At 44.6% G+C, this 27,455-nt stretch overlaps 1 protein-coding gene and 1 long non-coding RNA gene across 4 annotated transcripts in view; one reads left to right on the top strand and one right to left on the bottom strand.

The window, feature by feature from the left end:
- The window catches only part of MCTP2 (multiple C2 and transmembrane domain containing 2), a 139,556-nt gene extending 121,057 nt beyond the window's left edge, over positions 1-18,499 (bottom strand). The window contains exons 1-2 of one of the 2 annotated variants that reach the window (XM_037053700.1): positions 18,388-18,499; positions 18,065-18,134 (exon numbers count right to left, since the gene is read on the bottom strand). The gene's annotated coding sequence lies outside the window, so the exon portion shown is untranslated. The remainder of the gene's footprint in view (positions 1-18,064; positions 18,135-18,387) is intronic. The other variant, XM_037053701.1, reaches the window with a different exon arrangement.
- Positions 18,500-18,590: 91 nt separating this feature from the next.
- The window catches only part of LOC118992006 (uncharacterized), a 31,392-nt gene continuing 22,527 nt past the window's right edge, over positions 18,591-27,455 (top strand). For both annotated transcript variants that reach the window (XR_005067522.1, XR_005067521.1), the window contains exons 1-2: positions 18,591-18,699; positions 19,031-19,202. This is a non-coding gene — a long non-coding RNA (uncharacterized LOC118992006). The remainder of the gene's footprint in view (positions 18,700-19,030; positions 19,203-27,455) is intronic.

The following is a 27,455-nucleotide window of genomic DNA, read 5'->3' as shown; positions in this document are numbered from 1 at the left end:
CTAAAAGATAGGGACTGTGGCTTACGCACTCAACCACAATGTCATCCTCTCCAAGTCCATGTGCCCCCTTATATAAGCCACACTGTTCTGGGGTCCTTTATCTGTCTCCCTGATACTTTCACTATTGTTATACCGGGTCTGGCACAAATACTGCCCCTTTTAATTACAAGATCTTTTATTAAAAAATCATAAGCATGTAATTCTGTAATGTAACAATAGCATACTGAAGCACACCACAAGACATTGTAGGTGGCATGGTCAAATTAAAACTATAAATTATGACACCCTGTTATTACCCTACCCACCACACTCAATCACACTGGTGGTGGTTCTGCCGCACCCTGCAGAACACGCAGTGCCTGCTTCTGCACTTAGAACTGGGCATACGTGATCCCGGATAAACTCAGAGGGAGAGCAAACACACAGCTCTTAAAGAGACAGGTGTTTTAGCAAACACAGCGTGAGAAGCAAGGACTCCTCAGCAGAGTTAGTACCTTGCAGCTAGGCCTGTGGATCTGAAGGTCAGCGAGATAATGCACATCCTCCAAGATGCCAGGCTAAGTGACAGACACACACACATACAAACAAATGACAAATCAGCCTAACAGGCATCTGAATGTCAAGGTATCCTATGAGGAAACAAGAAAAAATTACTCAGTTCCAAAAATAGTTGCACGCTTCCTAACCAGCTGCTTTTATCTAAAAGATAGTGAGAATCGAGCCTTTCTTTTTTGGGACTGGATAGTACTCAAGGCCAAATTGAAAGTTAAGCTCTCACTAGTCTCAGAGTTTGTTCCATCTTTCCCTTTCCATCCTTGAGAACTCTTTGAGTTCACTCTTTTCCTTAACTTTCTTGGGAGAGTTTTGTTTTGTTGGTGGTGCATAATAAAATCCTTAAGAAAAGTAAAAAGGAAAGTTGAAGATGGATAACTGAATTGCTTTCATCTGTGAGCTTACGCACCAAACTCTGCCTAAATACTTGTATGAAAGTAAAAATTCAGCCAAAAATCCAGCGGTCACAAAGACTGAAGTCAGAAGTCCACTTTGTACTACAAAGAAAAAATAATAATCTAGACTTTTTTCCATAGAAGAATTATTAAAGTCAATTCATTTTGCAACTAAAGTAACATAATATAAGCCTTTTAAAATAGGCTTGGAAGAGCAATAAATATTTCAAAGGCAAACTAAATGAAACTGCTACCCCTCACTTCCCATAAATCTTGCAGTCACTGTCAGATTTCCTTTTACAATGAAAGTTAAATGCAGAGCAGAATGACTCTGCTGTGTTTCCTTGGGCTTCCTCCGGCCCCCATTCATTTTATTTGCATGGTCTTGATAAACGATGCTAGGCCAACATGGTAACCGGCAATTTCTGAGTCATCTCCCAAAGACACAATTCATGTTTTAAGTTGCTTAAAAAAAAAAACCTAGCACTTTAGTGCAACTGCATTGTGTTGATGGTGTGTAATAAAATCACACATACCCACACACACAAAGAAGCATAAATGAAAACTGCAATCTTCAAACAATTCTTTTCAAATGAGGCTCAGCAAATGTTATACACGGTAAAGGGTATCATGAAATAATGTATTTAATGGTAATTGTACAATAAGAATATTATAGTTTTACTCCTTGCTACCTAGTAATACTACAATAATTTATGTGACTTCAAGTAAATGCTCTTTAAGTATAATTGATTTTCTATCTTTTAAAAGAAGCTAAATGACCCTGGGAAAAAAGAATACAGTGGATTATATTGCTTGATTAAAATGTATAATGACAGTTGAGGGGGAGAAAATAAAATAATGACTTATCAGTTTCCCAAGAGTAATTAAATATTTGTCTACTTTAGTTAATTGACATATATAAGAAATTATGTTTTTCAAAACCGCTGAAATAAACATTGCTTCCGAATAACAAAGGCACGCAACCTATGCAGACCACACTGGTTTAAATGAGATGCTCCATCCCAAGTTATGTACAATGGTAAACACTTATGTCTACCACTAGTCTTAAACGATGGCATGAATCCATTCCAAGAAAGACATAAATACCAGTTGAGCATGGGTTCTGATAGTTTAGTGTATGGATACATACAGTCCTGAGATAAAACTAATGGCCAGCTGGTGAACAGGCAAAGGGGAAGAGAGAAGCTAAAAAGATAAGGATCAAACACGAAGATCAGGAGGATCCTCACTACTCGTATGGAGCTTGGAGAGGTAATTGGAGGGCATCGGGTTGCAGGAGGATGAGACCACAATCATCTATCGCTCTATCCGATCACAGCCAAGGTTTAAATGACAATACCGGTACAAGTGACCAAATCAGGGCAGCTACGCAAAAAAAAAAAAAAAAAAAAAACTTTCCATTTTCAGAAGCTTTTGAATTCTGAAATTTGGGATGAGATGTATGAAGCTGCGGTAAGCACTGAAGTCTTAGAGCAGCACCAGAAATAGACAGAGAACATCCGTTTCTGCTTCCTGACCAAGACCCCACAGCAGGCATCATGCTATGAAGATGGAAAACGAAGCATTCAATGGGCTTATTTGGGGCCCTCTAGCAAAGGATTGTCCCTCCAGCCTCCCTGAGTAGAGTGTGGGCACCTTTTCATGGTGCATTTTCATTGAGGTCCTATGGCCCCGAGAGGGGGAGGGCGTCCCCAGTGCGAACTGAGCATGCCCCAGGGAGGGACCAGAACACCATGGGGCCTGCAAAGAAAACGCTGAAAGTCCATTCACACCGATCTGGTATGTCCTTTTGATTTCTATTTTTGTGTCTGTTTAATAATATATGCACTATCAGTACCACAGTACATGTGCATAATTTATGAGTAAATATGTAAACTTACATTGGGTGTGCCTGTGGATGGGATGTCTCATGAAGAGAGAATGGAGAGAACACTTCAAAAGCACCTGAACAATGAAACCCTTTAATCTGCTGAGAAAACAAAACAAAACAAAAAACCTCTGCAATTCTAAGAAAAGAATTTGCTTTCCCCCTCAGGCAGTATTTTCAGAACTGTTTCTCTTCTTTCAGAAAGAAGTATCAGGTAACAAATATAACACAGTCCAGACAAGCTAAGATAGGCAAGAAGCTTGTGTTTCCTTTTGTTTTTAAGCAAATATGATCTAAATAGGGTTTTCAGTAAATACCGCTGCCACCTCCGCTAAAGGGTGCTTCTCTTGGGGAATTCATTAAGCATTAATTCCAGCAAACAATCTCATTTGTCTCCGGTTTACTCTAACATTTGCAAACTGTGCTCTGCTCTGCTTCCTTGTGCCTCCTCCAGCCCCCATTCATTCAATTTGCATTCTCAACAGCAGACACAGATGATTTTCTGTGCACCCAGGTGATGAGGCGAAGGGAGGAAGTAAAAAAGATTTGCATCTCCACTGAGAGGGGAATCACTCATAATTAGAGCAGGAATTCAAACGCACAACACTAAAGTGAATCCATTTATCCGGCGACCTGAAGCCTTGATTTAGCTGTGACATCATAAATAACACACAGGGACTAGAAATGCTGCTCAGGAGGCCGGAGAGCACAGTGAAGGGGGGATATGCAGAAATGACCATAAATAGTCTTCAAATGGCAGTGTTTCCAGAAACAAAATGGCTTTTCTTCTGAGCGCTCCCAGGTCATGGTAGTTATCGTGCCCCACTGTTGCAGCTGCAGAATGTACAGGAGATAAGGTTGAGTTGGGCCCTATTTATCACAAACTCTGAAAGTTCCTCTTTTGAATGAACTCCCAGGATCAGCTTTCCAAGCATGACGTGACCTCCTGTATAGCCACCTATCCAGTAGCCAAATCAGACAGGGGACCTGCTCTCTGGAGGCTTGTGTTCCGAAGGCGATATACGTGTGTGGAGAGGGAGACAGAGCCATTGCAGGGAGGAGGAGTTATCATATGAAGAGACTCTTAAACGCCAAATAGTGGAAATGCCAGCTATTTGGGGAAAAGGATTCCAGACAGAGGAAAGAGTCCACACAAATCCCACCCCCCAACCCCACAGCGCCCCAGCTGGAGCACGCTCCCTGTATCCTGGGAATAGCAAAGAAGTCAATATAGCCAGACCTGTATGATCCAGTGGGTAGTAGGAAGGGATGAGCAGAGAAGGAGCTGGGTCAAGCAAAGAGTTGAAATTTTATTTTAAGAGAGCTGGGTAGTCATGACAGCAGGAGGAATGGGGAGGTCAAGTTCAGTCAGAAAATGGCTCTGATTTGGTGCATGTTTTAATGACCATGTTGTCTGCTGTGGAGAATGTGTCCGGCATGAAACAAGAGTCAGAAGAGTAAGACCAGCTAAGAGTGAAGGACCAAAGATTCGTCAATTTGCTATTTTCTTTTTCGTGTTTAGCTTTCTGGTTATTCGGATCTCCATAACGAGAACCAAGGCCTACATCTCATCTTACATTATCCACTGTTGAGTCCGTGTAAGAAATAAGAACACGAGAAAGCTACACTTCCTTTCATAAAGGTCCGTTACTTCACTGGGAATCACATTCCCCCCAAAGACACCAATCCCTGAGACAGTGTGCCTTCCTGAAATTCACGTAGTAAAATTATAATAGCCTCCTGATCTAAATAACACCATGCAAATTGTTCCAAGCACTGCTGGGACTTTCATTTCTGTCTGAAAGGACCCCCACATTATGTAGGGGAACAGCTTAATAAGGACAAAGTTAAATATATCATTAGTGGAAACCAGTTCATTCAGCAGACATGGGGGAAGGGCATATTTAATTTCTACCCTATGCCAAAAATTATTCTGGACACTCCAACATGACTGAGAGCCAGGAATTGAACCACATTCTCTCTAACCACCAAATTCGTGCTTATGCTTTAATCTACATTTCCATCCCTAACTGGGGTATCACCAAATCTCTCTTTTGCATAAATCAGTCATAATTCCAAAGTAAGCATTAAGAAACCCAAAATGGTACTTTTTGAATGACATTAAATTATTGGTATGTTAGAGTGGGATATAGTACAGAAAATTACAAAGGCTAATTAGAAATTAAGGAGATTTAAATATTCTATCAAATAAGTACCAATAATACACAGAAGCAATGAGAAAGTAACTACAGGAACATCCAAGTGCTTTTAAAGCATTTGTTGTCACCCATGCACCATCAAAGTATCCAAAGCTTTTTATTACACCACCCACTGCTACCCTATCCTCTTCACACACACTTGTACAACCTTGATTTATACAGTTTGAAACTGGAGTCAAGTTTGAAACTTGGGTCATTGAAAGTAAAAGTAAACAGTATCCTTTGGACCATAAAGAACCACGTTCAAAGCAGATGTTGTTTGTAACCTACCAATGAGCTATAACAATACCAGATTTTTTTAAGCTGTTGAGAAAACTTTCATTTTCCATTGTGGGACATTAATGGTTACACCTGTATGAATACTGTAGTTGAATTAGATCTGTGACATGAAAGTCAGGGGATTTTCATACTGTTCACATTTTTGTATGGTTGAAAAAATCTTATAAATAGCAACAAAGGTAGGCTTCCCCCTACCCCCAGGCATTAGTTCAAAGAATAAAATATACAGCACCCATTCTTATGAGTTCAGTAGGAGAGAAAGCAAAAGGCAATCCCAATACAGACAGTGTGATCTATGAGCCATTATGAGACCCTAACAGAATATGTACAAGATGCATCAACCTATCATGGTAAGGGTCTAAAAAGCTAACAGAATGGAGATGAAGTAAACTATGTGACCTAGAGATGATACATATGTGTTGGGAGGGTAGGGTGAGGCAAAGGCAGGGGCCTAAGGTTTCAAGATGAGCCACAGGAGAGCCAGGGAGGAAAAGGGGGAAAGATCAAGAAAGCTGAGAAAGGAAGAAATTTCAAAGAGGGAGCAATCATTTCAAATACTATAGAGGAGTTGGTTGAGGAAGACGGAGGCACACCCATTGTTTTGTTTTTTAGTTTTGGGGGGGTTTTTTGTTGTTTTGTTTTTGTTTTGTTTTTTACTATTGGGAGGGCAGCAGAGACACAGAAGCCAGAATTCAGGGATTTGGGGAAGCAGGAAGAACATATGGCAAGAGACACTCTTTTAAGAAGCTTTGCTGTGAAGAGAGAGCTACTCTGTAATCTTCTTTCTGCCAGTGAACATTCAGTAAATAGTATCAGCTGTTTAAAAAAAGATTAAATTTTCAAAATCAAGCTTGTAAGTTAAAACTAAGTAGAAGTTGTAAATATATGAGATTCCTATTTTAATCCCAGATCCCTCAAAAAAATCTCACATTTGCCTTTCCCCCCTGTGTAGTTTAGTTTTCATGTCTTATTGTGATGGCAGGCAATCCTACCTAGTCTGAAGAGACTCTGGATTACACTTACAAGCTTAGGTGACAGGTTTAAGGCTTTAGAATTAAGAAAAAAAAAGGGTTTTGTTTTTTATTCTCAGAGACAAGAAAACTAAACAAGAGACATGAATGGAAAAGTTTACATTTCTCTTCTCTATGGCACCCAGTGCAGCAATCAGCTCTTCGTAGAGGTGTAGTTCATGTTCGTTGAATGGAGCCGAAGGTCAAATGGATACTTAGGATAGATACATGGCTACAATCTAGATATTTTGACTCTCCAGGCAACTTCTGTCTATGAAACTCCAAAAGGTCAGGTCTTGCACTTGCAAACTTTTAGAAAGAAATCATACTCAACGTCATTAATCATCAGGAAAATGCAAATCAAAACCAACCACACTGAGATACCATCTGATGCCCTTTAGGGCGGTCACTACTAAAATACATGAGTCTGGGTGAGGATCTAGAGAAACTGGAATCTTTGTGCACTGTCGGTGGAGTCGAAACGCAAAATGGTGCAGTCATTGTGGAAAAGGGTAAAATGGTCCCTGAAAATAATTAACCACGGAATTATCGTGTATCCCAGCAATTATACTTCTGGGTATACACCCCCCCAAAATGAAAGCAGGAAATCAAAGAGATATTCACACACCCATGACCTCCAATCAAACCAAAGTCATCCAAGGGCCACTATTTCCAAATCAGTTTCCATAGCCATGCTTTTTATGTCTTTATACAAATATCAACAAATTCCTTCTCATTTGGATAAGACATTTGCTAAAATTTGACTATGGGGACATTTTCTACTGCTTCTCATTCTATAAATACTTGACACCAATTCCCACTGAACGGTCCAAGGGAGACAGCTTTTTCCCCCAGAACAGATCATTTTTGTACTAAAATTATGGGGCCACGCTGTCGGTTTTGCTATCTTAGTCCCTTCACTCTGAATTCTATAAATAAGCATAAAAAGCCAAATGTGTTAATTCAGGCCATTTTCCTCTTAATTTTATGATGGCTTTTGGATTGATTTCACCTTGCAGATTAATACAAAGACCCTCACAGAGCTAATAAAAGGAAAGATGCACCACTCTCGGTCTCCATAGTGAGGAATAAATTAGCTCACATGAACTGGTTTTGAAGGTTTTTCCATGGTATTAGTTCTTTAGAGAGCCCAGTGATTTTCCTTAATGTGTTTTTAGATCTCGAGTATTCTAAAGAAAATCCACACAAAAAATATACGGTCCAAAGGCTTCCATGCTAACTCCCAATACATGCTTGCCACGTGAAATGTTAAATTACTCCATGATCGCACATGAAGAATAGAATGTCTTGCACAGTTTGCACAAGGTGATGACTGGGGTAATGTAAACTATAAGTGCACTACAAGGCTAGGAGATTTAGCATACACCATTTCAGTGATGTATTTGTAGAGATACACGCACATTGTGAATGAAAATATGAGCTACTCATCTCCATTAATGCAGCCATTAAAATTTAATTTTCTGATGCTACAGAGCCACCTGGAAAATGATTTATGATAGAACTAAATGGAAAGCACACAATCTATAAAATCGTAACTAACCTATGTTTGCAGCTCTGTAAAATGACGCATACGCATGGAGTCGAATACAAGGGAACGTGGGAAAACTTTTAATGGCTAGTTTTTCAAGAAAGAGAGTATTTGCATTTGTTCTAAAAGTTTAATTTTTATTCTCTTTGATATTGATGTAAATGTGTTTGTGTAATAAATCCACATAAAAATAAAAAGTAATATGTGCAGTGAGGTTTTGCATTTGCGTATGGTTTCCTCCAGCAGAAAGGAAAACTCCGATCCCAAATGTTCTTGGAGAAAAACTCGATTTCGGATGGCCACCCCTCGGATCAGTTTGGGCGGCTGTCTGAAGAGCTATTGTTGCCAAGGACCCTGGGGCTCCGTGGGAAAGGCCAGTTGTCAGCATGGGACTCCGCTCTGCGCTTTGGAAAGGAGCTGCCGTTCTGCGCCGGGGATTTGCCAGCTCCATCCTGGCACCAACCTCAGAAACACAGATCCTATCAAAGGACCAAGAGCATTCTTGGGCTTTGCTTAGAACAAGCCACTCAGGAGGCCTCGGCAACTCCAAATGTGACACAGCTACTTACTTCTTGCCCAACGGCCAATATAGAAAAAGCCACGTATACAGGGTTAGATCTTAATACTCTAAAAAAAAGGTCTCCAAATAAACGCAGTCACGGCACTCCCATGGTGCAGATACATCTCAGGGAATCACAACAGACATCTATTGACTGGGTTTTGTTAGTAAGTAGGTGTAATTCTTACTGATTTGCACAAAACTGCTTTCATGGGTATTGTCTTTGCACAGAAGCTTCCAAAGGGAGAACAGTCTGTATGAGCCTCTCTCTACACAAGGGCTTGAACAGCATCTAAGTTCGGGGTTTTTATCTTATTTGGTAAATTTCTGCTCTCTAGTCAAGTTCTGCATAACCACGTCTTTCTATACTAAAGGAGCCAAACTGTATGCTAATTTAGAACTCATCAACAAGAAATACACAGAAATTGCTCAAGCCACTGTAGCAGGGTTCACACCACTGAATGGTTTCCACCGACGAAGCACAAAGGGGTGTTAAACCAGGAACTGGCACCTCTGCAAGGCCTCATCAGCTACGTTCATTCACTTTCCATAAACACACAAACCAATTTGAACTTCGTACATGACCAAAAAAAAGGCTAAAAATAATCCATCGTTGCAAAGAATAGGAAGCTTTCATTTCCAGCAGGTGTCCTGACACAGCGAGCAGCATCTCGACCGTGTGACACTATGACAGGCTGGTGTGTCCCTTACAGAAGGCTGAAAGCACCAAGTGAAATCACGTATGCTTTGGGCATGAAAGGAAAGTTCAAGCAGCCTCTGTGCTCTGCTCACCAGCCAGAGTGATTGGAAAGTAAACAGAGAGGGGGCTCTTTTACGTGCAAAGTTCAGCAGCCTGGGGTTGTGTGGAAGGAGGAAGGCTCAGCGGCCCACAGAAAGCACCTCACCCGGAGAGGCCATCATCTCCAGGATGTCCAGTCTCACCAGGTGTGACGTTCATGCCCAAAAGGAAGGAGCAGGCTGAGGCCCCAAAGCAAGGAGAAATGGGCGCTACAGACATTTGGGGTGAAGGTCTAGGGATTTTGTCTTTGTCTTGGTTCGAGGCTGTTAGCTCCATAAGCTGTTCTCCATGCAGGTCAAACACCTGGCTCTTCCAGGTCCCCGGTTAAGCATACCTCCTTAGGAAGCCTTACCCTACCCCGACTCTAACTCTGACCGTGACCCTGGCCCTGACCCTCTAGTAGAAAGCTGCACTTCTGCACCATAATCTCTTGTCACGCGGAGTCATTGGAGCCTTCACGGTCAAACTGATCATTTCATTAGCTTCTTTTTCACTTGGCCTCCACAGTCCACCCCTCAACCCAGCCCCCCACAAGAAGTCCTCTGAGAAGATGGGACTATACTTGCCTAGTCCATCTCAGCACTCAGACCAATACCTGGTACATGGCAGGTAAGTTCTGGTGGCTTGAATGAATGAATTCAGGGGGCAATTCCTTCCACTACTGTCATCACTGAATACCAGGTGGGGCAAAAGTAGGTTTAAGTTCTGAGTACACAAAACACAGGGTTTGTTCTCGCACTATTATTTATTAAGTGTTGTATTACTTTCCGTATGAACTACTGGAAGTCTGCTTTTTCCTCATCCTGACTTTACCAGAACTGCAAGCCTGCCTAGAGACCAGTATATTCCATCAACCAAAAATTCTCACAGCTGAGTTCTTTAATTAATGGTTAATTGTTAATTAAATAATGTCAGGTACTATAGTTACTGCTCAGTGATAAGGTGTGTGAGCAGTTCCATGCACCAGATACAGAGCGTTAACTCAGTCATGGCGACCAGGCGACCAAAACGGCCTCCTTACGGGCCTGGGCATAACCAGGGTGAGAACAGAGTGTGACTTATCTGCCTGAATCTCCCCTCTGCCTTTCCCCTCTTATCCACTCCTCTCATCATCTTTACAAAATCAAGGTCAACAAGTTGACGGTGAAGCCCATGAACATGGCCGCAGGGTGAGGTCCATGGACCTGATCTCTCCATCGAGCAAGAACTGAAGATCCTGGAACAGGGCAGAACTCTGCCAAAGCCCACAGGTACTTGGGCCTCTTTCCTCTCTCCCCATCAACATGTAGACTTCCGTAAACTGAGATACCTCTGAATCCTGAAGGTCTTGGACAACGCTGGGGTGTCCCAGCATGTCGGGACCAAGAAATGGCCACAGGCAAAGCCACCCAGATGCATCCATGAGAAACTGACTTATGTGTATTCAGTCGCCTCTGAACCCATCCAAATGCCTGAGCCAAATGAGGAAAACTGTTGTCAATGAATTACAGTGGCATGCATGCACACAGTCTTTCCTTGCCTGCGAGTTAAGAAAACATTTTTTAAAATATAGATCAATGGATATTTCCTACGCTCATGGGAAATATGGTTTATATGAAAAATATATTTCTAGGCTTCTCAGTGAAACATTAAATTTGCCCAGATCACAAACCTCTTTGTCTCGAAATACCCAAAGGGGCCGCTCACTGTCCGCAGGAGGTCAGCACGCGTTAGTATTTGTCAGGTATTCCATTATAGCCCCATCTCCCAAATGAAAAGGCAAAGAAGACAATTATCAATACTGAACCCATCTATCTTTTAAAAAGGTTATATTGATTTCCCCCCACCAGTCTGATTCCACCAAGGTCAGAGACAGCCCAAGGAGGCGGGCACTACGACCGAGCAGTTTCCATTGATGATTCCCAAATGAACTTCCCCGGTTTCCTTTCGACTCTCATGCCGCGCAGACTGCGACTCGTTTCAGGGAAGAGCAGCTAAGGAGAGGCTTGGAGTGATCAGAACGATGCAATCAGACCTCCCCAGGGAGCTAAAATACTGCACAGTGAAATTTTACAAATGCGGAATCATCGGGTTCCATTAAGACAGGCACACCTGGCGGTTTCCTATGGCCGAAATGAAGGGCTCCAACCCTGGAGGGCACAGAGCAGCTGCCCGCAGCCCTGGAGTGAGAGACACTCCTTAGCTGAAATGAGTCTCGGACACTGTCTAGCCTTGTATTAAACACCTTCACTGGGAAGCAAGGCAGGGAAGAGTGGTTAAAATTAGACACTGGATGGCTTGGAATGAAATGGTAGAGGGAGAAAAAGTAAAACTCCTCTCACCTGGGTGAGTTTGTGTATATACCCCACTTCTCTGAGCCTCAGTGTTCCTGTCTTTAAAATGGGCATGACTTTTACCCAGTAGGTGCCTGAGAGAATCAGGAAGGAGATCGTGATAAAGCTAGACACTGGAGCAAGGCTGGAAGCTGGAAAGGATGTAATTAATAAATGACTGAATACCGATCTGTGATTAATGACCGGGGCCATCCCTATGTGTTTAACCTTTTCTTTCTTTGTCACAGAAATAGTTCGTGATATTTAAAAACAATCCATCACAGACCTTCTCGGACCTGCCACGTCTTCTGGTTCAATATTAACACAGGGAACTTTATGAACCCTCCACCTCATTCCTGGCTACAGCTGCCTGTCTCCATGCCAGCCCACAGGAGATTTAAGAGAGAGCAAAAGAAATGTCAGCAAAATCCTACCTGTTTAGACAGGCCTAAAACACTGAAGGCAACTTCCACTGAGAACTCCTACAAAGTTCAAGAAATAAACGCGGAAGAAAAGTGCGTAACAAACACAGCCGAGAGCAGGAAAGGAGGAAGGCGGAGGCGGCTCTGTGTAGGTAAGGACTCAAGAGAAGAGGAGACTTACGTGTTCCAGCAACAGACAGGCCACATTCCGGAGACGCATGTCACTGCAGGACAAGGAACTACAGGCACATTTGACTGGAGAGACTGTGTCACCGGGGAACCCCGTGAGGGTAAGCAAGGCTGCAGCCTCTCTGTGCTCCAGAGGGGACATCAGGAGGCTAAGTGCTGGTGGCAAAGGTCATTCCCAGACCACAGACCCAGACAGCTAAGCTAATTTTCTCTCACATGAGGCACAACAATGATAACAATAACAGTGGTTATTATAGTTCAAGTAACACAGCATTCTTTTCCGACATATTACCTAAATTCTCAGGCTCACCCCCGAGATCTTTCATAATGCTAAAAATAGTTCCCCAAACACCATCAAAAAAGAAGAAGAAGAAGAATTACACAATGATTGTATTTGTTTTCAGTTTGGTTTGAGTTTTTTGTTCAGCAGTCTGCTTGCTCTTTGGTTTCTGCATCGCCACTTTGGTTACAAGTTGGATCTGAACCTGGTTAGCCGCAGAGGTATGTTCGATTCTTTCTTTTTTGTCTTCCTGATCTGTTCCCACATCTCTCATGAATATTCCCACTTGGTAGCTGTCTTTAACAGACCAAGTTGAAACAGGCTATGCTAAACTTTCGGTTTCTCAAAGGCAACCATCTGTCAATTTGGATGTAAAAGGATTCATTTACGGTGAACTCACATAACACGTGAGTGTTTTTAATAAAAGAAAATAAATTGAGAGGGTCAATAGTCAGCATTTGACCTTGTCACAATGAAATGGGCTCAAATGCTACAAGCTAGCTTCAACAAGCCCCCTTGTCACGGCCCCACCCCCTGCCTGCTCTTGTTCGCTTGTTCGCAGGTCGGTGACTCAGGCGATCAAAAAAATGAAAGGCCAAAGGAAGTGGAGAATTCGTCTCCACCCGCAATGAACGAGTAGAAGTAAACCTTTCCACCTTTTGCATCCCATTAAACCAGTTCTTCGGCTGCCTGGCCGGCGGAAATGTCCCCATTTCCTTTGTGACCTGCTTCTTGCCTGCCTACCAGCCTTGACAGGCGGCATGAGTCAGAGTTGATGTCAATTGTCAAATCAGCTGTCTCAGTCGGTTGATAGTTGATTATTTCATGACCACATAAAGACCAGTTCCCTCAAACCTCTGTACTGCTGACCTCTTTCCTGGAACACAGACCCTTATCCTAGCCACTGTCCATCCAAAACCTCTACTGTGGGGCCATCCAGATATCCCAAACTCACAATGTCCACAAATGTCATTATTATTCTCTAAAAACAGTCTTCTCCTCTAGTCTTGGCTGGTGTTACTGGCACCCACCCAACAGCCCAAGGCACAAACCTTGCTCCCTCTTTCCCCCCCAACGTCCACCTGGCCACGGCTACCAGCTGCCAGATGGCTCTCGAATCCTTCCCCACCTCTGCTTCCCTGCTGCCCTCAGCCGAGCCCCACAGCCTGACTCCTGAACTGTGATAACTTCTTAACTCCCCTCGCGCCGACTCATGGCCAGAATTAGGGCACCTCATGCCAGTCACCCAGAGCACAACCAAGCAAGTTTTTCCCTGTCTGATTTCCACTCTGTCTCCTTTGTGTGCCCAACACTGACACTTAGCACAACTATGTGAGCAACAAATGACCCCATGAGCAAGTGGCTGTGTGGATGAGATGGTTGGCACTCTCAGGATTGAATTCTGCCTCCAGCCACAAACTCACATGAACGTGGGTCTTAATATTTGTCACTGGAGGAAACGTAAAGACACAGTGACCGGAGTGTCACACCCAAAGGCAAGCCATCTTTCCCCACACGGATGTACCTACTCGTGTCTACAGCTGTATATTCTTACTCTGCCTACCAGGATGTGGCTATTTTCTGATGAACATCCAGAACTGTGGGTAGAACTGTCTCTTTCAGAAAAGAATTACTGAAAATGCAAGGCACAGTTCTTCTAGACACTTTTAAGACATAAGGGCCACACACACCAGCATCTTCAAGTCCTCTGTAGCCTGGGAAAGGGGCAGGCCTTTCAGAGAGAAACCAAACCCCAACATTCTGAAACAAGGCTACCTTCTGTGGCCGCCCACTGTGGAAATCCAGATGAGCCCACAGTCACACAGGAAGACAGGCAATTCCACTTTACGTAACCAGGTATACGCAATCCCGTCCATCTGTTTGTGAAACTAGAAATTTGCAGTAGGGGTGAATGACAATAACATTCTTGCCCTCCACTGAGGCAGTCTGTACCTAAAGAAAAATTCATTAACCCCAGGCAGGGAGCAAATACCTAGGTTTGTCCCATAAAGCCATTCCAAGCAGCCTTGGGCCAGCCTTCCAGACCTTTCCCACCATACCAACACAGGACAATGGCATGTTGAAGACTCCTGGGGAGAGGGCAGGATATCTACATTTAAATCCTAGGATGTGTCCCTTTCTGTGTCTGTGCCTCAGTTTTCTCACATTCAAATGGAGGTGAGAATAGTCCTACCTGGTAGGACTGTGTTAAAGCATTCAATCCTGAAACACCAATTCAAAAGGACCTATGCAGCCCTGTGTTCCTAGCAGCATTATTTACAATAGCTAACTGCTGGAAACAGCCTAGGTGCCCATTAATCAGTGGATTAAAAAAACCATGGTACATTTACACAATGGAATACTACACAGCAGAAAGACAGAAAGAACTCCTACCGTTTGTGATGGCAAGGATGGACCTGGAGAACATTTTGCTATGTGAAATAAGCCAGGCAGCAAAAGACAAATATCATATGATCTCATCTATAAGAGGAACCTAATGAACAAAGCAAACAAACGTGCCAAACAGAACCAGAGGCATGGAAACAAGGAACAGACTGACAGGGACCAGAGAGGAGGGAGAGGAGGAGAGAGGGGAGGGTGGAAAAATGGGGAAGGGGCTAATCACGGAACATGTATGAATGACTCATGGACATGGACAACAGAGTAGGGACTGATTGTGTGAGCAGGTAGAGGTTGTGTGGGAAGTGGAGAGCAATGGGGGGAACAAACTGGGATACCTATACTAGAACAATGACATTCAAATAAAATATAAAAATAAAAACAAAAAAGTTAATTCTTAGCACAATGTACGGCCCAGTAAATGTAATAGTAATATAAGTTATAATTATAACTATAATACAGCTATGATATATCAGCCTGTGTATGAACTTCTTCTCCTCACTGAGAAGAGCAGTTTTCATACTTTAGCTCTAGAGGGCTTCCTAGAACTCATACTTCTGTGTACCAGAGCCTGAGACGGAGAACCCTCTATAAATGCTGACTGATGGAATGAACACTGAGAGAATCAAAGGCATCCCTGGAGAACCAAGCAAACTGGAGACCAGCTCGCGGGCCTTCAAGCTCAGAATTGTTCACTGGACATGAAGTGCCCCAGGCCCCCATGAGCCCAGGGCCCTCCCACCCAGCTAGAAGGCTCTTCTACGTCCCAGAGACCATGAGCTCTTTGGCTCCAACCAACAACTGTTCCTTTCAGTCTTTAAAGGTAACGGAGCTCAGCTTCCAGCCTCCTGCTGGCACGGGTCCTACTGCTGCGACAAGCTGCTGGAAGATGCCGAGTGTTCTCGGGGCCAGGGAAGCCAGGCTGCAGTCAGGAAGCAGTACTTCGTAAGCATTTCTTGTAGCTGGCCCAAATCGCTCTCAGTAGAGGCAGAGCTCTCCAGCGAATTGTCACTTCTTTTTCTCATTCTCAATATGTATTTGCTTTGATCACTCATTTTGTATTATTGTTCTTCAAGAGGATTCCAAATTTGCTTACCTTTTGAAATTTTTTTTAAAAAATTAAAAAACTTTTTTTCTATTACATTTTACATTCAATGTTATTTTGTATCCCTGGTTTCAAGTACTGGCCTTTTTGGTCTCACAAAATCTGGACCGGTCTCTGTTTCACACTCCATGTACTCTGCTCCTTGATCCTTGGGCTTTTCTGAGGTTTTCTTTCATTCATCACCCACCTTGCCCTCCAATGAGACCACCTTAAGGCCAACCACACTTTTATACACACCTAGGCAGGATTACACAAGCTTCTAAAGAGGAACTCAAGGTGTGCTATCAATGTCACGGTCAAAAGCAACTGCCAAGCAGAATGTCCTGTCTGGTCATCCCAACACAGGCTTTAGAAAATGCATTAAAATTCTAAGCACTGCCTTATTCTCACCCCATGCAGGATAACAACTTTAATACGAAAATCACTTTTAGGGCTTGCACACACTTAAAGAAAGTGTCAGCTTAGTTGTTACAGTTCCTTTACTCAAAGACTAAATTAGGAATTTTAGGATTTCTTTCCAAAGAAGTTGTAGTGCTCCACATGTCCAGAGATAGATTTAAGGGAAAACAGATATGCCTTTTAAAATAAATGTTAGCTATATTTATTCATATGTGATTATAGATTTATACATCAACACAAAGCCCTTTTGAGGGGGCAACACTGTCCCCTATTCACTTGGAAACCTTGGGATCAATTTATATTGAATTATGTACTGAATTTATATACTGAATTATGTAAATATACAAATCAAGCTGAATTATATGTAGCACATGAATAATATGAAAATTAGCTGTTACTTCAGTGTATAATACATAAGGCATACATGTCCAGTTTCACTTATTTGCACCAGTTAGCTATATTAGGCCCTTAAAAATATGTTAAGAAAGACATAGAAAAAAAATTGACATTTTAAAAATAGCTGTTGATCGTCTTGTCCCAGGTTGGTCCTAGTTTAAGCACACAAGTAGAATGAAAACAGTGCTCATTCTACTCCTGACAGCCGCTTCCACTCCCAGGATGAGGATGGTTTATGAATGTGGGTTTAAATTCTTATTTCCACAAGGTCTTGCAGATTTACAGTGCCTCACGGCGGCATGGAATGGGGAAGAGGCAAGGACCTACACTCAGAAATGTCCCCGTTCGATTCCCAGGTCCACTGTTACCTTCAGCAAAGTGCCAGACCCTTCCCTGCCTCAGTTTCCCACCTGCACAGGGGGAGTAATATCTACTTTGCATATTTATACAACCAGATCGAGTGCTCAGTGTGAACCCTCAGCCAAGAGTTGATTCTTAGCAACCTTATTTTAAGGGTGGTTTTGATAAGCCTTGTCCCTCTGAAGGACAGACCGGGCTAATGACATTCTTCTTAGAGTTACATTCTCCCCGCCTTTACATGCTTATTACCCGAGATGAAAGAGGCGGCGCCAAAGCAAAAGTACAATGTGCCATTGGTCTCCCTCTGAACATCTACCAGGGAGGAAAAGTGCCCTAAACTGGCCTTTGTGTCAACACCTGTGCACACCTGTGCACACCAGCCTGGCTCGCCCGGAGCTCCCCCTTAACAGGCGTACAATCAATATTTGTTAACCTGAAAGGCTGCTGAGCCAAGTGAAAATGAATGCTAATAGGAATCATGATCCACGGCGCTGTTCGCGCTTCCGTGTCACCGAGGCAGGTTTCCTAAGGCCCCAAGCTTCCCTAGTAAACTGGTAACTGGAAGTGCCCGCTGCAGAGGTCACTTCCAAAGCACACTCACGAAGCATCTGGACCGGGCTGAAACCCTCAGGTGTGGCACAGAAGGTCGTCCTCGGGAGTTTCTAACCCAGTTTAGGGAAAAGTGACCTCTAGCAAAAGCCGTCAGCGCACCGTTTGCTTAGCAAAGGGACAGTGTTGCGGAGCAACTAATTGCGGAAGCAATTTCTTCTCAACTTCACCACTATCGCCTTTTTTTCTTTTCTTTTTAGTGTGATGAGACTCTGGACCCTACGCCACTGTAAGGCGTTCTGCTCTCCTGCAGCTGAGCGAAGGTCTGGCAGGGGATCAAAGTGGAATCTCCGGGTCCCCACGAAGGGACCGCATCAGATCCCACCCAAGTGAGGGACTAACCTCTGCAGAGAATCCTGGCGGTGCCAGCGATGTGACTAACTCCGCTGCGCCCCACACCGCCCAGTTTTTCCTATCAAACGCAAAGAAACTAGAGGCAGTCACCCGGAGCACTCCTGGCACCCCACACCGCCGGTTTCTGCCTCCTGGCTTCAGCACAGAGATCCTTGAACAAGCAACTCTCCGGTAATAGCTGCTCTGACTTCCCTCCCTGGTCTCCAACTCCCCACTTTGGTTGAGCAGAAGCCACCCTCAGGAAAGAGCAGGTAGCAACCCCGGTGCGCTCCCGCACTCGCACTGTCAGGTAAGCCCTGCACCGCCCTCACCTGTCCAAGGCTGCGTCCGGAGGGCTGCAAAGGGGACCTCCGTGAGCCCCTCACGTGCGCGGGACCTACAGCCAACGTAGCCACCGCTGGCCCGCGCCGGCTGGAGCTCAAACACGGCATGGGCGGGGGCTCCGCCGGGGCCGCCCCACTTCCTTGGCCCTGCACGCGAGCCCCGCCTTCAAGGGGAGGAGGCGGCACCGTGCGTCACCTGGGCGAGGCCGCGACCAAAGCACAGCGCCGTAACTCCGTCCGGCTGATGCAAGAAGGCCTCGGTGTGCGGTTCTGGGAGCTTCCCTGGGCAAAGAGAAAGAGGTTATTGTAGCTCATTTTAGCTTGGGCTGGCTCAGGAGAAAAGGCAGCTGTTCTCCCAAAGCTGGCAGTGGTGGGGAGAGTTGCATTCCCTCGCGTTTTACTTCACAGTCAGGAAAGAAGGCAAGAGTGGCTTGCTGATTAAAAATTGCTTAAGAGCATGTCTTCCCTGATCCTCAAGCAAGTGCACCTTGCTCCCGTGGGTGCGGAGGGATCAATGGTGAGAGAACGGCTCCATTTTTTACCGCCCTGACCCCGACCAGAGGTGCCAGAGTAAGGCCACCCACAGACCCTGTGCACATGGCATATAACCTAGTCATGTTTTACTTTTCAGGTATTAGTGAGACAGTCCCTAATATCCCTGGTAGAAGATGAGGAAAAGAAGCATGAAAGAACCGGAGCGGCGGGAACCCGGGAAAACAGAGGATAAAGGAAAGAGGAGGAGGCGCCATAGGAAAAAAACGGCAACCGTACCTGTAAAGCGGACTAACAACCGGGTTAAAATAGTAAGTGAACCCACAAAAAAAGCTTTTTCCTTCTAACTCCTGCCACAATGCAGTTCCTGTTCTGTGGTTCCTGCAGCCCAACCGCAAGTCAAAGTTGACTAACAGTATTTTTCAATCATTAAATGTTACAGAAAGTGAAACATCTATGGAAAGGAACTCTAAAATCAGATGGCCTTCTCCACATTATACGACACTTCTCTGTGCAGCTGCATTGTTTTTTTTTTTAATTGTCCCAACGTGTTACCTGCCTCTTTCTAGTATGCTTTAGGAAAGGAATAATGCTGTCGCTTTCACCGATGTAACTTCCCTACCGAACCACAACCCCACTTAGGACAGCAGTTGGACTCCTGTGTGGCAGGTGCATGTTCAATACACTGTTGTTGCATTGCGTGTCTTGATTTAAACAGGTTTTGAACCGGGGCTTCATAGTCACTGTCAATGGTGTCACAATTGCTCCTTTTTGAAAAACAAAATCTGCATTTGTAATGGGTGATCTTCTCTGCCTTGCCTTCTGAATTTAAGCAGGCAACAAGGTAGCTGGCCTCTTAAAAACAGCCTCATTATCAGTCTGGTGATGGAAGTGGGGACGGCTCACTCCCCTCACCTGTGTCAGTGCCCTACCAGATACGATTGCTTTTACCCCCGAGACCACACGCGGTGCGGTTCGTGGCAGTCTAACAAGTTCACCTGTTCTTGCAGGTCATAGATGCCCGGTGTGCCTTCCGCACATCCATGCCCCCCTCTGCTGTCACCGCTGGTGCTGCCTGTGGCACATTCAGCAACTCTGCCGTGGAGGTATGCTAGCAATGTCACGGTACCTGTTTGAATGAGCCACAGCCATTTAAACAGGACGCATTACAGTGTCTGGAATCACCTAGCATCTTTGCCCCTGGCGTGAGGAGGCTTCTCTAAGAGACAGAAGAGCCCATTTGTAAATGCACAGGCGTGAGGGCTCCGACTGTTCTCTGCTCCTGGGGAACCAGGACAGGCCCGCCTGTGTCATCCCACCAGAGCTGGCCCGGAGTCAGTCCAGCCCGGTTCTGGCTGGAGAACTCACGGTGACTCTTGTGAGTACAAGGCCCTTGAAGGCCCCAGAGAATGGTTTCTGGGATCTGCTAAGGCGTTAGCACCAAGCACCCCTCACATTTTCCTTCGTGTTGTTTCTGGGCAAATAGAAACTGAAGTAGAAAAACAAAGGAGATATAAACATATAAATCTCGATTTTCCGGGGTGTGAAGTCAGCGTAGTGGTTCAGACAAAGTGGAGTCCGTTGTCCAAGGGGCAGGTGCTCAGTGTGTTATGAGGAAGCATCTGTACTCGGTTCATGGCCCTGAGAGAACGGCAAACCTTTTCTTGTCAGTGCAAAGAGTTTTTGTTACTCTATTTACTCACATTTTTTCTATTGTAGAATCGTCCTAACAGGTGAGAGAAAACAGTTCCTTTTCTGTGGCAGGTGCAGAAAGACCAAATATAGCAGCTCAATCCAAACCAAACTTGGCCATGGAACTAGCACATGGGGTTTCCTGCAGGTGGTTGGTAGGGTTTCGGTTTCTTGAACAAAGGAGGTGCCGTCCCAGAACAGGAGTCGTACTTTCAAATTACTCGGGAAGAAAGTTGTTTTAAAGCCTTTCTTTGGAAACCAACGCCAGCATTTCACAGTCTTATAAATTGAAATCCTATGGAACAAATTCTTTCAAATGCCATGACATATATTGAACATTGAACATAAGCTAATTAGCTGGGAAAGTTCACAGTAAGTTGCTTCAAGTTACACTTTGGTGGATATTATAGCTTTTAGGGGTAAGAACTCCATGGCCAGGGTGAACATCTGGTGATAGTTGCATTTAAAATGTTAAAGTTATTACAGGCATGGAGTCTAAACCTAAAAAGACTTAGTCCCTCTCTCACCAGGTGGGTGAAGCAAATCCAAATTGCCTTGATTAGGTGAAGCTTCCCCTTGCTCATGACCAACATTTTTGTCTGGCGATGTGAATTCCATCCACCTAGTGAGTAGCTTAAACCTTCCCCCAGATGCACCCAGGGCAAAGGACTGATTGCTACTGTACAGTGTTGCAATGAGCCCACAGGGAATGGCCTTTGCTGGGTTACACAGTGGCCTGTTGCCCTTGGCCATAGCGAGGGACCTCTTACGATCAGCCTTGAGCACTGAGAATGTTGGTCAGGGTTGTTTTTAAAATTCGGGTCCCCATTTTAAGATGATTGGGGGCAGAAGTTTTCAGTTTGCTCAGGAATGCAAAGCTAGGCTTCCCCACAGCGGCTGGCTGGTTTGCACCCTCTGGCTTCCACAGATAATGCACAAGTGACTTTGTTTCTCTCATTTCATTACTGATATGCTCAGAGTGGCCTGGTTCTGTCCAGTATTCAGAAATGCTTTTTTCCTACATTGTGTAATAGACTTGTATTTTACAACCTCGTTTTTCTAAGTCAGAGATGAATAAAACGAAAGAAAACTTCAAGACTAGAATATTAGGGTGATGCTCAATTCTCTGTGCAATCAGATGTCCACTTATTGACACACTGATTTGCACAACTGTACAAGGCAGAGACGCATGTAGGGTCACACATGAGGACACCTGCGGGGGCCAGGCCTGTGAGGTAAATGTGTGGCTGAGACCACATACAAGAAAATAGACACTGTCACGCACTGCCTAGGGCATGCCCTCCTACAGGCATTATTGCAAATGCTGTACAGGCCAAATAATGCAGGTGGCCTGAAGCCAGGTGGCCAAAAATGTCTCCTAGTCAACAAAGTGGTGCTATAAAGAAAACACTGGGAAATAAAATTAAGGCAGCCGCTGCCCTCCAGGGGCGCACACTTTGGTGAAGGGAAAAGACTTGGAAACAAATAAGCACTAGAGAGTGGTCGGCGGGGGCCGGGGGGGGGTCTGCTAGCAGAACCTGCAGGCTGGGCCCAGACAGGAGACCAGGTCGGGGGTGTACAAGGCAACTAGCAGGAAGGTGACTCCATGTGGCCCAGGCCCTGAGAAGGGAGAGCTCGTGGGTGAACCCTCACTCACATCCCTAGGATGAGCAGACACCAGCCAGCAGGAGGAGGTCAGTTCGAAGAGTGGAGTCAGACCATTTGTAATTAAAATACAAATGCTTAGGCAGAAATAATAAGAACACTCTGGGGGGAAGACATTAACTGACTTTGGACTTCAAGTCTCCAGACTATCTGTGGAACTGCCTGGGACATGTAATTCCAATAAGTTTTAATTCTTCCAGCCTCCAATTACTGGCTGTAATGGTGACCTACAAAGAAAGTACAGAATCACTAATTAAGGGATTGAAAAGTAAGCAGGAAGCACTTGAGGTTTATTAAGTGCATAATAATATATTTTCAAGCTGGCTTACTATACAATTACCTGTTTTATAGATTTTTTTAGGGACATCTTTTTAATGACTGTTGTTGATGCTTCCTAAGAAAATGTGGACCTGAAATACAACTAAAATGCTAGTAAGAAACACGACTTTAAATTTAAATGACTTTCTTCCAGTATTGAGCACTTCAGGTGCTCAATGCTTTTTCTCATTGGGAAACATCTAACTGTACTGAAAAGTATACATTCTATAAAGGGCTTACTCTTTTAAAAAATTGTGTAGTTTGAACTTCCTATTAGCTTGATTTTTAAAATAAGGAATGGGAAGGACAAAAGATATTTTATATCATTTCAAAAGGAGGAAGTTTCTCAGCCCATTCTCCCAATGGCAGACGAGTGGGGTATGTTCTCGATCTTCTACTGTGTTCTTCACACCCACCCTCAGAATGGCTTGTGACCTAGCTCCGCCCTTCTGATGGTGTCTGGTGACTCTGATGAATTTGCAAAATGTGACTCTGTTACAGGTACCTCTCATTTGAAAATCTCAGCTTTGTATTGCACACTTGGTATGTATCACCATACGCATCGTTGGTAACACATGCTGAGAGATTCCCCAAAACACTAACACAGGAATCCAAGTGACTGCTGTAGGAGATGAAAACCTTTTGTGGCTTCATGACTTAAGGCCTCATTTCTTAGACACTTTATCTCAGGAGTGTCACACTCATTTTCACCAGGGGCCACATCAGCCTCGTAGTTGCCTTCAAAGGGCCAAATGTAATTTTAGGACTGTATAAATGTAACCACTCCTTAACGAGGGGCAAGGAGCTCGGGGCTGCCACCGGGTAAAAATAAGGTGCAGGGCCAGATTCGGCCCACGGGCCTTGTGTTTGCTGCCTGTGCGCTCTCTCTTTCTCTCTCCCCAAGTTATAAAACCTAATCCCTTTTCTTGAGAATCAAGCAAATCCCAACATCTTGTTACTTCACATGAACATACTATTTTAGCATAATATTGGGTTGGCCAAAAAGTTTGTTTAGTTTTTTTTTCTCTAAAATAAAAGACATTTTTCATTTTCACCAATACCTTTATCAATTTGGATATTTTCAGCATGTTGGTTGTCTCCGGCTATTGGCTTCTAGTGGGTAGGGGCCAGGGGCGCTGCTGAACATCTTCCAGTGCATGAGGCAGCCCCGCAGCAAGGAATTATTTGGCCAAAATGTCAGTTGTACCAAGAAACTTTACAAACCACTTTTGACACGTTCTGTCAGTCACAGCACCTTCTCCATACACTGCACAATTTAGTGTGTGTGTTTCAGTTGCATTTTTTACCTTTCTTGAAATAATAAAGCATAATACACCAAAAAATGGTGCCTATCTCCTTCTGCCTTCAATATTAAAATGGCTGCACAAAAATTCACCAATTTTGATAAGTTTTTTTAAATGTATGCTGATAGGACAGCCGTCACAATACAATCTAACCATAATTGTTTTGAAATTAAAGACAGCTAAGCACTACTAAAACCATCCTATGGAAAAAAACCCAACCGACTTTTTTCCTAACCCAAAACACGAATGTCAGTTTTGTTTAAAGAGCCTGAGACTGGGAGGCAGGAGGATTAGTAGGCTCAGAAGGCCGGCACTTACAACGCAGGGAGGGACGTCGCCCTCTTGCCTGCTTCCATTTCACGTGGCTCTGAAGTGTGCATTGTGGCGAGGTGTGCTTCGGGAGGCCGCGTCCCCAACAAGCTGGAAACTTCCATGGTCACCTAATGATGAAACATAGCAGGAGAATTAGCAGCGCCGTGAAAAGTGTGACTGGACATCTAACGGGTGGAAATTAAAAATGAAAGGGCAAGTGATCAATGAACAGTGCAGGGAAGCAAGCTGGCATTTAAATTGGCCAGGTAAAACCAGACCATCAGGGTGAGAAAAATCAGAACATCTGAGGATAAGGAAGTCAGGTGGGCCCAATGTAATCCAAGAGCAAGCAGACCACGTGTAGCCCTCAGTCAGGCAGCAACGTGGGCTTTTTCTTCTTTGTGATCACACCTCTCTCCAGACAGAGCTATCGCTGCAGTTTTGGGAAACACAGCAATGCCTGTCTTAATGAAGACTGATTGGGGGTGATGCTTCCCTGTTCATTGGCTTTCGGAGAGAGCATGAGCTTTTTGGCCATTTGGGTGGTTAGCAGGTTTGCTTTGAGGGTCCCTACTGCTAATGATGCACCTCCTCGGTGTCCCTTAAATGGCACAGATTGCTTCTGGCTGTGTGGCCGCCAAGTAGCTGCATTTCCTCCTGGGCCTTAGCAAAGATGTTGTGGGCCTTAATGGATCAGACTAGAGTTGCCTTCCACAGGAAAATGCTCCTGACGTTACACGGAACTGTGGGGGCAACTTTCCTTGCAAGTCCCCCCAGCCGCCACGGATGAGAGTAATCATGACTGAGACATGATGTGATCTGCTTAGGGAGAAGTGGCCATTTTCCCAGAGGAAAAAGGCTGTGAGCAGTGGCTAGTTTCTCGGGGGGGGGGGGGGGGGGGGGGNGGGGGGGGGGGGGAGGCGTTGAGCTCCCTCCTCCAGGGGCTCCCTCCTCCAGGGGCAAGGATCAAACAGTAGATAACATTTCAAAGAAATCTGAGGGCTTAGTATGAGTCAGAGTCTATCAGGAATAGAGTTTTAGGGTTTCCTGCTCGAATTCTTAACATATGAATGAAAGTACTCTTAGCAGAGCAGATTTCACAGGTTTATCAGGAAGTCTTTGTGGTGCCAGATTTTTCCCCAGGACACGCTCTAGCAAGGCAAGAAGCTGCACCTCTCCCAACAGGTATTCAGGCTTAAGGGGATTAGAGCCAGGAAGCGCTTCTCCCAGAGAACATGGGCACTCGGGCTTTGTCAAAGCTGGGGAGGGGGGGAGTGGCAAGAGTCCATTGCTCTTTGTTGCAGCACCCTCCCAGTCCTTCCACGATGGCCTCCCAGGTGATCAAGTCTGGCTTAAGTTGCCCCCCCACTGTGAGGGGTCTTACCCGTCATTGACTTCGGGCCAAGCTTTGGGGGCAGGGAAAGGAAACTGAGGCAGGTTTGCTACCAGAGACAAGCTTTGTCTCCTGCAGCTCGAATTCCAAAGGTTGGCCCTCACCGTTAGCCACAAGGGGTCAGATACAATTCCTAGAACCAGGCAGAGCAGTTTGCAACACTGAACGATGACCCTCACCTGCAGCTCTATAAAGCTCTGCACTAAGGGAGCCCAGTGTCTTAGCCTAATTTCATCTCAACTTGCAAGATTTCTTCCTTCCAACGGCCCACATATGTGAAATCCAGTGCCAGTTCAGTCCGATGACCATGCACTACACATCTTCTGGCAGGGGAGCCATAAGGAATCTGAAGATGAATGAGATACTATGCATGTTCTTATTAGAGGGTAATTTCTAAGAGTCGTCAAATCACGGCCACCACGCAGATGCAAAATGAACACATGGCAGGGATTTTACTTGTTATTAATGAGGGGACCTCCTAAGATGTTACACCCAGTTCAATGAAAGAAGGGGAAAAAGTCACCCCACAGATGTATGTGGATATTGGTTCACAAACTGGTCCCCGTACATGGAGGACAGGGACAGACCAAAGACAGAGGCAGGCCACTTGAGACTAGTGGGTGGCAGATTTAACAAGGAAACTCTGCCCCTGCTCACCAGAATCTGAAGAGCTTTTCTACAGGCCCTAATGGGATTCAGTCACCTACTGTTCTTAGGGTCTCAACAACCCGTTTCTCTCTCCAGGCTGCATGCATCCTTGGAAATGACTCCCATTGTGGAGACAGTGGGTAGAAGGCACACACCAAGGACAGGGAAGCCGGGAGGAGTGTCTGATGGCCTGGGTCCAGCTCAGGTGTCAACTGGTAGACTCTCTTCAGTGACTGTCTGCAGCAATGGGGTAAAGAAGGTTACAATGAGCCTGCAAATGGCTGCAGACCTGCCATGTCCAGGGCTGGAGGGGAAACTCGTTCCCTTTGCATAATAGACGCAGGAATGGTCTGCACTGCTATTAATCATCTAAAATTTACCAAGTTACAGTTCAAGGGCAGAGAAGGGCTAAAATCGGACAGTCTGGGAGGTTCTGTCTTAGACAAGGCATAGCTTTCCATGGACGCACGTATCTGTCTCTGCGCCTTAATGAGAAGAGATATTGACAATTAGCAGGCACCTGTGTGCTGTCACAGTGCAAAACACTGTGAAATCCTCCAGTCCATCTTGGGTGATTAGTTATTAGTGCCTGATGTTATTATTGAAACATACCTTAGAGAAATGCCCTGGGTCTCTGCCACTAAGTTGGAAAGCTGGGAATCATTTCTATTTCTATTTCATGATTCCAAAGGCTACTCCTCAACCTGGAAAATACTGCCCCCCACCGAGGAAGTTAGGGTCCGATGAAGGGGATGGATAGTACCCCAAGTTCCTGTGCGCCTTTCACCTAGGCTCCCCACTGGCAAAGTCTGAAAATACCATGGTACATTTGTCCCAGTTAAGAAAATGGCATTGAACTTGATCTTATCTGAGAAGCACTTTATCTGCCTTTCCATTATCATCACCAAGCCCTTATTATATGAAAGGTTAAAGGGACTTATCTAAGAAAAAGAAGATAAAAAAATATGAACAGTGAAAGGACAGCAAACTGACAGTTATTAACAACCACACCTAAAACAAAAGCAAACTAAGAGAACAGCTAGATCAGGAGTGGAACCATAGAAATGGAGAGCACATGGAGGGTTAGCAACAGGGGAGTGGGAGGAGGAGAAGTGAGGAGAAGGTACAGAAAATAGCATAGACTGTAGGTAGAAAATAGATGGGGATAGAATAGTAGGGGAAATATAGAATCTAAAGAACTTGTGACACATGGAAATGAACTAAAGGAGGGG

Source organism: Sturnira hondurensis, unplaced genomic scaffold (assembly GCF_014824575.4).
Source record: "Sturnira hondurensis isolate 20B ecotype Veracruz unplaced genomic scaffold, ASM1482457v3 Scaffold0007865, whole genome shotgun sequence".
In the NCBI taxonomy this organism is placed as follows: Eukaryota; Metazoa; Chordata; class Mammalia; order Chiroptera; family Phyllostomidae; genus Sturnira; species Sturnira hondurensis.
This window is presented reverse-complemented; position numbering and strand designations above follow the sequence as displayed.